General features: G+C 37.9%; 1 protein-coding gene and 2 long non-coding RNA genes across 20 annotated transcripts in view; 1 reads left to right on the top strand and 2 right to left on the bottom strand.

Moving 5' to 3' along the window:
• Positions 1-13,981, top strand: part of LOC147571450 (pleckstrin homology domain-containing family M member 1-like) — a 191,938-nt gene that overhangs the window by 101,384 nt on the left and 76,573 nt on the right. For 9 of the 18 annotated variants that reach the window (XM_086696393.1, XM_086696386.1, XM_086696382.1 and 6 more), the window contains one exon: positions 9,898-10,106. The exons of 7 other annotated variants lie outside the window; for them this stretch is intronic. The gene's annotated coding sequence lies outside the window, so the exon portion shown is untranslated. 2 more of the 18 variants (XM_086696375.1, XM_086696395.1) reach the window with 2 other exon arrangements.
• Positions 591-5,115, bottom strand: LOC147571453 (uncharacterized). Its single transcript, XR_015247386.1, has 2 exons — positions 4,792-5,115; positions 591-645 (listed from the first exon to the last, which is right to left on the bottom strand). It is a non-coding gene; the product is annotated as an uncharacterized LOC147571453 (long non-coding RNA).
• On the bottom strand, positions 6,704-13,547 carry LOC147571452 (uncharacterized). The gene is made up of 6 exons (XR_015247385.1): positions 13,493-13,547; positions 12,783-12,887; positions 11,911-11,964; positions 10,263-10,369; positions 7,429-7,482; positions 6,704-6,808 (listed from the first exon to the last, which is right to left on the bottom strand). It is a non-coding gene; the product is annotated as an uncharacterized LOC147571452 (long non-coding RNA).

Below are 13,981 nucleotides of genomic sequence, written 5' to 3'. Positions count from 1 at the left end.
GGCTTACGTACAACACCCAGTGCTCATCCCAGCAAGTGCCCTCCTCAATGCCCATCACCCACTTTCCCCTCTCCCCCACCCCTTCATCCACCCTTAGTTTGCTCTCTGTATTTAAGAGTCTCTTGTGGTTTGCCTCCCTCTCTCTCTGTTTGTAACTATATTCTTCCCTTCCCTCCCCCCATCATCTTCTGTTCAGTTTCTCAAGATCCACACATGAGTGAAAACATATGATACCTGTCCTCCTCTGACTTATTTCACTCAGCATAATTCTTTCCAGTTCCAAGAATGGAAAAAAAAAAAAGCTTTATTTTGCTGTTGCTTGATATACTCTGATTTGGGAATCTATTAATAATGTTGAAGTAAGTATTATTAGTATAAAAACTCCAGAAAGTTCAGAAGTTATTAGTAAGTTATAGGCTTTTAATTACTATATATAAAGGTAAACCGTGGGACATTAGGAGCAAATGTTCCATTAGAAAAGGTTGAAAGCTACAATTTACAAATCAGCAATAGAATGGTAAAAAATATTATTTAAAACTATACTACTACATAAAGTCTGCAGATCTTGGTTTTATATAACTTCCCACTGACCTGTAAAAGCTTTTAATCCACTACACAACTTTTTCATTGTAGTTCTCCCATATACTGTAAGAAGAAATGCAAATAATAAAAAGAGACAGTGAAACACACAAATAATAGGAGAGGAAAATATTCCAGCAACACTTCCGTACTAATAATATTCTCTACTTTTACCCACTTCTTGAGAATGAGTGTAAAGAGGTTAAATATGAAAAATATAACATCAACAATACAACTATGACTTAATTCTTCTATAAAAAAATCAAACCTACAATAGTCAAGGGATAAGAGTCAAAAGCCACTTACTGTCCAGGGTCTACTTTTTAGCTCTCAGACTTTGAAGAACTTTCTTATTTCTATCAGGCCATGACAATGGGTTTATGTTTGGTACATGCTATTCAAAAATGTTTAAACTTGGGTTTCAGCAGTGATTTTCTCAGGTAATGTGTTCTCATTCAATATTCCCTGGTGTTTTAACAGACCCAGAAAGATTTATTTCCTCCATTTGGATTACAAGATAAATTATTAAGCACTTTGAAGACAAATCCTTTATATTAGCAATTGGGGGGGGGCAGTTATCACACTGATAGACTAACAGATTTTATTTCCAATTTAATATTTTTTTTGAAAATTTTATTTGGGTAATTGTAGATGCATATGAAGTTAGTAGGAAAAAATAGAGAGAGATGCCTTGTACATTTTTGTCCAGCTTCCCTTAATGATAAGACTTACAAAGCCATAGAATAATACCAAAAACAGAATACTGGCATTGATACAATCCACCGATGTTATTTAGATTTCCTTAGTGTTACTTGTACTCATGTGTATGTCTCTGTATTATTAAATTCCAGACAATTTTATTACCTGTGTAGGTTCACGTATGCACTGCCACAGTCAAGATACTGAACAGTTCCAGTCCCACAAGGACCCTATTATAACCACATCCACCTCCTTCTGCCTCCACCAATCCCCTATCTCTAAATCCAGGCAAGCTCTAATCTGTCCTCCATTTCTAAAATTTTGTTATTTCAAAAATGATATGTAAAGATCTTACAGTATGTAAGCTCTGAGGTTGGCTTTTTTAGCTCTGGATAACTATCTGGAAATTTGTCCAAGATGTTGCATGAATCAGATAGTGTACTTTTACTGATGAATAATAGTATTCCATAATATGTATGTACCACAAGTTTGTTTAGCCATTTACCTGTTGAAGGAGACTTGGGCTGATGCCAGTTTTTGGCTCTTACGTTCATGTACAGATTTTGTGCGAACCTAAGTTTCAAAGGTGTAATTGCTACGGTAGCTCTATGCTTAGTTTTGTAAGAAACTGGTACTTTTTCTATAGTGATTGTATCACTACATTCCCACTACCAAGTATGAGTAGTCCGGTTTCTCAAGCATCCTCATCAACATTTGGTGTTGTCATTATTTTTTATTTTAGCTATTCTGATAGGTATGCAATGATATCTCACTGCAGTTTCAAATGGCACTTCCTTAATACCTAATGACGTCAAGCATCTCTTCATGTGTTTATCTGATACCTGTATATCCTCTTTGGTGCAATGTATTTTCATTCATATAGTTTCATATATTTTCCCCATCTTCTTATTGGTTTGTTTGTATTTTATGTTGCTGAGGTTTTCTCAAATAAAAAAAAAAAAAACCCCTTTTAATGTTTATTTTTGAGAGAGAGAGAGAGAGAGAAAGACAGAGCACGAGAGGGGGAGGGGCAGAGAGGAAGACACAGAATCTGAAGCAGGCTCCGGGCTCTGAGTGGTCAGCATAGAGCCCAAGACGAGGCTCAGCCAAAGTCAGACGCTCAACTGACTGAACCACCAGATGCCCCTATATTGCTGAGTTTTGCGTGTTCTTTAAATGCCATAGATGCTGCTGCTTTGTCAGATGTATCATTTGCAAATATTTTCTCCCAGACGGTAGGTTGTCTTCCACCATCTCCACACAGCTTTCCAGAATAAAAGCTTTTAATTTTAATGAAGTACAATTTATCAATTTTTTCCTTTTGTGAATCATGCTTTTCGCATAATATGTTTCTAAATCAATTTATTCTTACTAGGCAGCATAAGCATAAATTACATAACTCAAATGTTACCAATAAGAATACAGTGAAAAATATGTCTCCTTTATAAACATCTCCATTGTCAGAATTCTCTTCCTTCTAAGGAACAAACATTGACATTTTTTGTTTATCTTTTTTAGAGATACTCTATGCATATATTTGTATATAAGAATAGAGCTGACTGGTTCTTTTGATGGCTCCATATATTAAATTGACTAGATGTTCTGTAATTATGGAATCAATTTTAAAATGCATCAAAATGGGTATAAATTGCTTTTCCTTGCATTTTCAGATATATTGTTTTAAGAGAATATATCTTGTTTGTTCAAATATTCTCTTCCCCTCTGTATCAAGTCTGTCTTATGGGAGGATTGTACTTCTGTTCCCAATGATATCGTGCAATTTGCTTTGTCAAATGAAATATTTGAGTGTCTTCTGAGTAGAAACTTTAAGAACTATCACATGGCTCCATCATCTCTCTTTTTCCTGTTACAAAAGTGACACTGTCCAGACAGGGACTGTTCTTGCATCCTATGTCCTATAGTAGAGAACAGATGGACAGCCAACCTATGGGCAGTGTCTAATATTGAGTGTCATGCAAAAAAACTCTGTTGCCACTGAGATTTGGGGGTTGTTTGTTGCTACTGCAGCATAGCTAGCTGATAATAGGAACTGGAACCACAGGGCGCCTGGGTGGCTCAGTCGGTTGAGCGTCTGACTCTTGGTTTCAGCTCAGGTCATGATCTCACCGTTCATGAGTTCAAGCACAGTGTTGGGCTCTGCACTGACACTGAGGAGCCTCCTTGGGTTTCTCTGTCTCTCTCTCTCTCTCTCCCTCTTACTCTGCCCCTCCCCTGCTTAGGCCATCTCTGTCTCTCTCAAAATAAAGAAACTTAAAAAAAAAGGAACTGGAACCACAAGTGTGTTGCTGTCTTAGCAACAACAAAAGTAGTAGCAAAAACACCAAAACTATGTGGCATTGGCTCTGGTGCTGGAAGTGTTTGGTGAAGAAATTGTTACTGGAGGCTGGAATGAACCCATGCCTTGCAATGGTGTTGGTGAGTTTAGCAATTTCAACAACTTAGAAGGCAGAAAATGTACTGAATATGCTTGTACTTTAAAAGAAGAAGCTGTGTGGGGCGCCTGAGTAACTCAGTCATGTAAGCCTCCAATTCTTGGTTTTGGCTCAGGTCATGATCTCACAGTTTGTGGGTTCGAGCCCCACATCGGGCTCCATGCTGAAGCCTGCTTGGGATTCTCTCTTTCTCTCCCCCTCTCTGCATCCCTCCTCCACTCCCTCTCTCTCTTTCTCTCAAAAATAAATAAATAAACTTAAAAAAAAAGAAGAAGCTAGGAAATACAGTGTTACTAGAGTATCTGGTTGATATTGGCAGCAACGGACAAGTTACTACAAAAAGAAATGAACCCAGAAAACAACTGGCTGGCTAGCAAGCAAGGATAAAGGAGAACAGAGAGAATCCAGAGATTCAGGGTGCGACATGGCACAAAAAATGAACTAGTTCTCATCTTCTACAAATAGAAGATAACACCTGGAATTTCTTTTAGTGACCAAGGGCATTCAAAACTAAGTCTTCTGGCAAAGGCAATATGAAGAGTGTGATCATCATTCCTTTTGTTGAAACCTCTGATTTGATTAACATGGTGCCTAGTAAATCCTCCAAATTTGAAAAAAATAATTCAGGAACAAGCATCTTAGGTTGTGCTTCTCCCCAGGGAAGTCTGATAAAACTCAAGGGGTCTACAATTAAATCTAATGAGAAGCACATCTCAAAAAGAATTGTAGATGTAACTATTGGCACATTAAGCAAGTTGTAATCAATCAGATAAAAAGTCAACCCTATTTTAGTATAAAACTTAAACTAAAAGGTACTCTGTTCATGACTTAAAGTGGGGTTCCTGCCCTCTACAAATAGGAAGTACGCTAAGAAAGTTGCCCCAGCCCCCAAGAAGGGGTTATTCTTCAATGCCTTCTTCAGATGTGAGAAGAAGAAGAATGGAAAAAGGTAGAACTTCTTCAATCCCATAACCAAGATCCATAAAGAACAATGAGCTGGGAATCTAATCATCATGGTAAGATTTTTCCCAAAGAACTTAAAAATATTTTCAATGCTTACCATCAGTGGGCAGGTTGCATTTGAGATCCTTAATTTCGTCTTCTGTGAGTTTCCATCCCATGGTTTTCAAAACTGAATCAAGTTTATTGGCATTAACAATCCCTCCTTAGAAAAGCAAAATGGTCAAGAAATAGCCAAAGGAAAGAAAAATACAGTTTATATATTTAAATAACCTATGGGCCCACATGGCTGTAGTGTAGGTGGAAATATAAAGGGTGTCCCCTGTCAGAAATATTTTTCTTTTGCAGGCAAGGGATCTTTTTCTAAAATTTTTGTTTGGGGGATTTTAGTTCTTAGAAAGTTCCGTCTGCAGAAAAAAAAAACCAAAAACTGAAATCTTGAACTAATTGTCCAAGATGCATTATTATAGTCAATTAGCATGCTGTATAGTTTTTGGATTTAAATAACTTAAATAGGCTCATATATAGCATGACAGTTGACTTGTTTTAGCAAATACATCAAATTGTTGACATATACTAACGTCATTTTCAGCAGGAACATCAAGTGTCTATAGTACAAAGCGGGTCAATAATAGATAATAATAGATAATAGCTCTTTAAAAAGAACCTCTTTCTTTAGTGGGATCATGGGGACAGGTTTACAAAGCATAAGCTTTAAAAGGGCCTGCATTAGTATTTAATAATTCATAGTAATGAAAAACATTATTTTATCTTCTCACTAATAAGTGGGCTCATTTTTGTTTATTTTATTGTCTCAACGCCTAACCAAATTCCCCAAATATTTTCCCTTTAATTTTACTGTTCTGACACAGACTTTATTTTCTCTTATGTAAAATTTATTTAAATTTCTATATGGAGATAATTTGCTCACAGGTCTATATCAGAAGCTAGGAATGATATCAGTATTTAAGGAGGTTAGTGAAGTTCACAATTGGATATCTAGGAGACAGTATAATGTGTCTCTTAGAATCATCTGGCTTGGTATTATGCTTCTCACTTACCACTAAGAGACTTCAAACCATCCAGTAACCTATGCTTGTAGACTTTTCCTTTAGCTACGTGGAAACATAAATCAGGTCATACACAAGTAAGTGATGTGGAGATTCACCAAGGCAGCAAGTCATTATTTAATGTAAGGAGGATTTGTAATTTTCTCTAGAAAATTTCCAATTTACTTTCAAATTTTTAAAAATGAAATAGCCACCAATGTATCCACTCTATTCAGTTATTGACACTTAAGCATGTGAATCTTGTAATCTTGGTGCTTTTTTTTAATTCCTTTTCAGCTCTCTAATGTCCTTTTCTGTTCTCTCACCTGGTTAGCACCCAGTATAACTTTTACAATTCCCCATCTATAGAACCACAACTACAAAAGGTACTTCTTAGCCCTGATGGCAGGTTGTGAATAAAGCAGCAACTGATTTCCAACTAAAAATTAATGGAATTCCTTCTTAAAAATCTTCTCTTGAAATGTTTTTATTGTAAAGAATTTTAAATATATACAAAAGTAGAATGGAAACAATGAATCCCCATAAACACTCAGCTTACAGTTACTGATGTTCTACCATTAGATAGCATCCTTTTAAGGTGAAAACGTACCATTCATTTTTTTTAAAAAATTATTTGCATACATAAGTGTATAAATTGAACCATATCACAATGGCTGTACTTTTTCGGTCTTTGTTTTTGTTTAAGTGCCTTTTTCTGCTTCTTCCTTCTCAGTCTATGGTGCAGCCACAAGTCCCTAGATGATTCATGTTAACAACCTAGAATATACCTACATATTATCTATCAGTATGTGAAGATACATAATTACATGAGTGAAATCATTCATACTAAGTAGTTTTTGAAAGCATTTTTTCTATGCTATCAGAAAGTATATAGAAGTTCTCATAAACAAAATAAGAAATGTGTGCTTCCTTCAAGACCATATTAATATTTTAAATGCTCACCATTAACTGGCAGCTTTTTTACGAGCTCTACACATTCCTTATCTGTGACAGTTACTCCCATGTTTTCCAGAACACCTCCTACATCACTGACATCAACCTCTCCCCCTTCAACATAACAAAATGGTCACAGATTAGTAGAGAGAAGGGCCTAACCACAGCCCCCCCCAAACCTGTTGACCCTTTACAGCTTCAGCTACAATAGCTGAATGAGCAAACACACACAATATGTTAACTGTTCGCCACTGTCATTAATTGGGGGTAGAAATAGAATTTCTCTCTTACGCTTAGTAAAGTAATAGACATACTGATGCAGTTTATATAATACAAATTAGGACACTGTAGGCATAAGATCCATTTATTTTGTAAGGATATTCTCTCTCCCCTAATCTCTTAATGATAACAGAATTTTATCTCTGTGAAAGTTTGCTGTATCATCAGCTATGCTAATTCAAATTTAGGCTTTCAAAATCAAGAATAGTGACTATTCTTGGCAAATATTCCAGAAACTAAGAAATTTGCTACTATAAATTCACACAGAAAAATTAGTGCTAAAATGCAAATGTTCTAATGTGTAATTCTGGGCAACTGTATGCAGATATTCATCAATATAGAAGAAAAATGGGTAGAATAGAATAAAAAAGGGAATGTAAAAATGATGGTTCTACATAAAAATATAAATTAGCTAAAGAATAAAGACATTAGATTTATAGAAGCTTCTAATTAACCTGTAATAGTTTCCACTGCTTCCATCAATTTTTTGAGCTCAGTCTTCCCATTAGCTGTAAGAAATACCATAATTTGGCAATATTATAAAAAGATAAAGGAGCTAAATTAAGAAATAGAGATTCTCCCCACAATTTAATCTCACCAGCCAAAAACTTTTATGCAATGGATTGCAAAGAATTCATTCTATGGTAGATAGAGGGTTTACCCAAGAAAGCTTTCTCTGTCTTACACTTGCAGGAATGTTACGGTAGGCTAAGTATGTTGTTGTTTGGTCTCTGATAGCCCTTCTGATGCAAATGCAAGGTTCTTCCCATGATTGATGTTGAAAACATTTTTCATGTTCTATCTTTTACTAATACTTTTCTTTAGTTATTTCAACTATTAACTTGGAATGGCTGGTTATGTGTTCTCAATCTTTTGTTACCAGCACATGCATAAAGTTTGGGTAAATGTTTCTACCTTTCTATGTTTGGGAAAAAAGAAATCATTAGCTAAAGCTAGAGAGTTATAGCAATATGGCATTGTGCCAATATCAGGAAGGATTGATCAACCCCCTAAGACCAGCTACTTTATTTACTGGGCCAAGTACAAAATGAAAACGTGGGACCCCTTGTTCAAAAATCAGGAAGAAAAACTTTGCTTTTTTTTTTCTTCCACAGTCTTGTTCCCAAACTGTCATGGTGGTGTTTTTGTTTTAGTTTTTGTTTATAAGTCAGCTGGTAAATGTTGCACTGTCACAGGCATGGCATCTTCTAGGGTTGAGTGCAGAACCTCACAGGCACCCTGGGTGGTCCCATTACTCAGCATGCACGAGGCTCACTAGCAGCAGACTTCCTTCCTTCCTCCTGCCGCCAGAACCACACATCTGAAAAGTGAGTCACGTGTCTCACTTTCCAATGCACTGGTTGCCTCAACTCACTATGGACAGGCGACTCCCAAGAGTAATGCAGCCTTGACGTGGGGACACACTAGATACCTGGAAGGGGATGAGGAACAGGCTTGACCCTGCCAGCCCAAAGTGGGGACTGCTGCTGCCACGTCTTGTCACAAGATGCCTTCAGGTACAGGTTGCCAATGCCAGCCCTCCCTGCATCCATGCCCAGGTCCCTGCTGGGGTCAGGGGATGCAGATGTTGCCAGGCATGGTGGTGAAAGGGAGGTTGGCCATACCAGAGGCTGTGGAGTGGTTGACCCAGAATACATCCTGGGGACTAAATGGCAGCGGCAGTCACATGCCTGAGCCAGGGTGCCAAGCCCCAGCCATGCTCTAGTTTCCCATCAGACTTCAATTAGGAAACACAAATTCAAAGATAGAATTGTGAAGACTCTCTTGTGGCACTTGGGCAGCTCAGTCGGTTAAGCGTCCAACTTCAGCTCAGGTCACGATCTCACGATCCGTGGGTTCGAGCCCCGCATCGGGCTCTGTGTTGACAGCTCGGAGCCTGGAGCCTACTTCAGATTCTGGGTCTCCCTCTCTCTCTGCCCCTCCCCTGCTCACGCTCTGTCTCTCTCAGTCTCCAAAATAAATAAACATTAAAAAATTTAAAAGCAAATTATGAAGACCCTCTTGATGGCCAAATCAGAGCACTAAACCCCAAGCATGGCACTCTTGAGATCACGGCTGTGTCCAACTAACCTCACTGGTTGCACACCACCATTCCCCAAAGCAAAATAAAGGAAGGCCTACAATGCCACAAATCTATAAACCAAAAGCCTCAAGAGGATAGCTGACTGCATAAACCATAACCCCTGTTCCTTAGGTCTTTCTAACATTTCTGAGTGATGTTTTAAAACATAATGAGAAGGTAAGTGATTCGACTTGAAGAACGTGAAGCTGGAATGGGCAGGTGACAGAGAAGCCAAGCATGTGCAAGAGAAGCAAAGAAGCCCAAGACTACACCTTTTTTCTGTTAACGAGCCAGTTTCCCCATTGCGGAACTCAAGGCTTGTCTAAGTTGTGGTTGGTTACAGGCTCCTTTAGGCATTAACAGTCCTCAGCTGGGGACAAAGCAAAACTATCTGCTGCAATCTGGTGTTGGGCTTGTTACCTGGAAATATATACTGTTAACCTCAATGAAGATGACTAGGAAACAGTTTTCCTTTATGGATTTATTTTGATTTGATTTCGTTTTATTTTATCTTCTTCAGTTCTAGTCTCACGGAGACTTTTTAGGGAAGGTCTCCTGGGCTTCAAATCACATGGTGCATGTATATTTGAGGCAACTGTCAATGAATACAAAACAAAACACAAAAAGCAGCTAACTACCTACCAATACTCTGATTTCCTCTCAGAGCATAGAATCATAAATGGAAGTGGATGCCCAGACAGATACTACATCTCTACCGCCCCACCTCCGCCTCACATTTATTTAGGTGCAGCCACGTGACCGGTTCTCCACAGAGGAATGGCTACGGAAATAACGCGTGCACTCTCTCTCCTTCATGCTCTCCTTTCCATTCCATTATTAGACAGAAACGATGACAAGGCCTTAAAAAGGAATCCGAGAGGCAAGGAACCTGGGTCCCTGGATCGCTGAATGGAGAAGAGCCACTGTCCATTACCCAAAGATACTCTCGCCTTGGACTTTCACGGGGGAAAGAATTTAACTTCTGCTGCATTTACCCGGGACATAATTTTAGGTTTGTTTTTAAATAAAAATGTAGTTTACCCTAAACAATACGTGATCTGTTCTTAAATGAAGACTGTTCATCCCTATCTTTGCAAATGCTTCTAATTTCTTTTGGTATACCAAATATCACTAGTTAATATACATTCTCTTACACAAGCTCATAAATGTAAACTCCTAAGGCTCATTATTATCTACAATGCTTACCACTAAGTGGCAGATTTTCTGCCAGAGCTTCACGTTCCTTTTCTGTGTGTTCAATTCCCAGATTTTCCAGAACATTGTCTAGGTTATATTGGCTTTAACCATTCCTCCTTAAGAAACAAACAGGAAGTAATCATGAAAAAAAAATTACGTGATTTCCAAAGATTATATATAATTTTTTTTCTCACATGCATTTTAGTATGATAAAAAAAACAAAGAAAAAGTACAATTTATTTGTATTAGTGAACAGGCATATAAGGTTGACTCAGTAAATCACCTAAAATGATGTCAAGAACAACTTAGATAAAATGTTCTGAGGTTGGGGGTGCCTGGCTGACTTAGTCAGTAGAATGTGTGACTCTTGATCTTGGCGTCGTGAGTTCAGGCCCCACATTGGGCATTTAGCCTACTTAAAAAATATTCTGAGGTTGAAGCATTACTGGGTGACAGGCTGTGATTATGTGTTTAAAGTTACTATTTGTAGTATTAAGTAATACTCATCTGTTAAAAGAGGGGCCGAAAGAATACCAATGATAGGACTGTCCCCATGGGGAAAACAGAGAGAGTACTGTGCAGGTCTGTCCCCAAAACAAAGCCAAGGTATCAGCTGAGAGGGATAGTTCAAGATTCAGATCATCAATGTTCTGCTATTGCAATATACAAAAAGTGTATGAAAGATGAAAAGACTATAAAAATGGATTCAATGCTCTCGAAGAGAAAACTGTCATGAACAACACATTCACCACAAAATTCTCCAAGAATGTTGCTGACTGGAATTATTCCAAGTATCTGGGATGTCAGGAGGCCAAGTGCCACCTGCAAGAGGCTTCTCTCATTAAATAGCAGCAAACCTTCTACCCTTTTCCTCTTTCCCTTCCTACTTCCCCTTCTGGTCTCTTTTTCTAAGGACCTACAGGAAGAGGAAGTAAAAAAGCATTTTGGCCACAATACCATGCTTCTTTTCCACATTTGCTGTTGCTGCTATTGTTGTTAACTGGTCTTTAGGAAAGAATGTTTTAGAGAAAATAACTTGAGGGGCGCCTGGGTGGCTCAGTTGGCTGGGCGTCCGACTTCGGCTCAGGTCATGATCTCACAGTTTGTGAGTTCGAGCCCCGCGTCGGGGTCTGTGCTCACAGCTCAGAGCCTGGAGCCTGCTTCCAGTTCTGTGTCTCCCTCTCTCTCTCTGCCCCATCCCCACTCATGCTCTGTCTCTCTCTGCCTTAAAAATAAAATAAAATAAAATAAAATAAAATAAAATAAAATAAAATAAAATAAAATAAATAAATAAAAATAAAAAAGAAAATAACTTGATTTGTGCCATAAAATTATTAAAGGTCACTCCAAAATCCTTTGTATTGTTGTTGGGCAAACGCTCAGAAAAACTGCCTATGATATTCTGTATATTATGTGTTGTATAAATTAGATTTCAAATGATTCTTTGGGGGTGCTATTTAGAAATATTCTCCAAGAGTGAATGGATCCCTTGCAATACTATACCATGGGTGATTATGCAAACGTGCTTAACATAATGAAATAAAAAAATCTAAATACAGGAATGTAGACATGACTCAAAACCTGGTGGTAAGATGTTTGTGTTGATATTTGTGTTGACATTTAGCAGACTTTTCTGCTAATCATGGTTCTTAAATACCTTTTACAGACTTCACACCATCCAACAATCTGTTCTTATACACCTTTCCAGCAGCTATTAGAAAAGAAAAACCATAATTTATATCCAAAGGAAAAGAACATGGACACACAGTTTTTGGGCAACTGGGTAATTCTAGGAGCAATCTTTTTTACTCTTTCCCTAGGAAATCTGTTCTATCTCCTCATCAAATAAAAATTATTTTAGGAAAAAAATTGTGACAAAAATGTACCCAGTGTTCAGCAACCAAGAAGACTGCTGGGAAGACTATACTGTGCAGGAAAAAAAAAAAAAAATCACTACTTCTTTGTGTCCCCTCCCCCCTTTTTTTTTAACCTGTGTCTCACTTCCCTCAGTTTCCTTCCTATCATGCAGGCCTCTCAGGGCCGTGACTGGGTAGTGTTATTACAACCTGCATCAACTCTGATGGCAATATGGTTATGGTTAAAGAGCTGGGTTGACAGATTGAATCTGTACGTCAGCAAACTTAATTTGTTTTAAAAATTATTTTCAGTACTTTTTAGGAGAAACAAAGAGACAACAATTTAGAACTGCTGACAATGGGGCGCCTGGGTGGCGCAGTCGGTTAAGCGTCTGACTTCAGCCAGGTCACGATCTCACGGTCCGGGAGTTCGAGCCCCGCGTCAGGCTCTGGGCTGATGGCTCGGAGCCTGGAGCCTGTTTCCGATTCTGTGTCTCCCTCTCTCTCTGCCCCTCCCCCGTTCATGCTCTGTCTCTCTCTGTCCCAAAAATAAATAAACGTTGAAAAAAAAAAAAATTAAAAAAAAAAAAAAAAAAAAAAAAAAGAACTGCTGACAATGACCCCACAAAACCAATGTCCCCGGAAAGGCTGTTCTGAGACTTAAATGGCTCACCGTCGATAGGTACCGTCTGTCTCAGCCTCACTAGTTCCTTTTCAGGGAGCTCGATCCCCATGGCTCCCAGGACCTTTAGCAGATCGTTGGCATCAATCTTTTTTCCTTTCAAAAGACAGGAACATCAGTGCGTGACAATTTGGAATCTAATGATTCCAGATAATGAAAAAATGATCACCTTCGGCTCGGAAGTAGCGAGCGAGTAAAAGGAAACACATACAACTACACAGAATCACAGGGAGGCCACAAATAGAACACAGGTCCTTAATCTCCTAAAAGGCATACTCTCTTAGTGATGGATCTGTGTGCATCTAATGCAGCAGAGGGTAGATTTGCTTTTAAGATTGGCCAGCAAGTTAGAATGATGGAAATCATGGAAATTTATAACTTTGGCAGGGGAACTTAGAATTCTGGGGAGATCCTAAATTATGTGATTTTTCTCTTCATATATGCCTATCAAGGTATGGGATTATTTGAATATTAGTGAGGTAAGTGATATTATTGCTTTATTAAAAACATTTGGGCCAGATTTCTTACCAAGACACAGAATCGTCATTGTATTTTTAAAATTTAAGTTGTACAAATAAATACAGCCTAAGACTCTGAAAACAAGTATTCAATGAGACATAATATAAAGACATATAAACAGTTTGGGGCAGTTGAGGAGATATTTTTAAAATAGTACAATTTTATAGTAACTTGCCACTCACCAGAAAACATTTTCAATGCATCCATTAACTTTTTCACTTCAACCTTCCCATTATCTGTTAAGAGAGCCACGTAAATCAAATACAAATCTAACACCGGCACTCATTAGCAATATGGAATTTAAAAAAGAAAGCAATATATGTATACTCCAATATTTTATCCTATATTCATCTTGAGCCAGAAGTTCTAAAATATTACTAGAGCTTTGATTCATTGAACTACAGAAAATTAAACCTCTGGTAGTTAAGGATGAGATATAAAATTAAGTCACCATTTCCCACAGAGTCGGCTTCATGACTCCTATACGTTGGGAAACTCTCCACTGTTTACATCAGGCACAAGGAACAGAATTTACAATTTTTGTGTGCTACATATTAATGTTTGTATCTGGCTCTTACAATTGATCTCCTTATGTAATAAGCTGATACTTAGTAGTTCCTGACTTTTTTTTTTTTTTTTTTTTTGACACAGAGTTTCTTACTCCTTTATTC

Source organism: Puma concolor, unplaced genomic scaffold (genome assembly GCF_028749965.1).
Source record: "Puma concolor isolate L17-30 unplaced genomic scaffold, mPumCon1.1.hap2 unalloc_scaffold_27, whole genome shotgun sequence".
Taxonomy (NCBI): Eukaryota; Metazoa; Chordata; class Mammalia; order Carnivora; family Felidae; genus Puma; species Puma concolor.
Note: the sequence above shows the minus strand (reverse complement) of the source record. Positions and strands in the feature narration are given on the sequence as shown.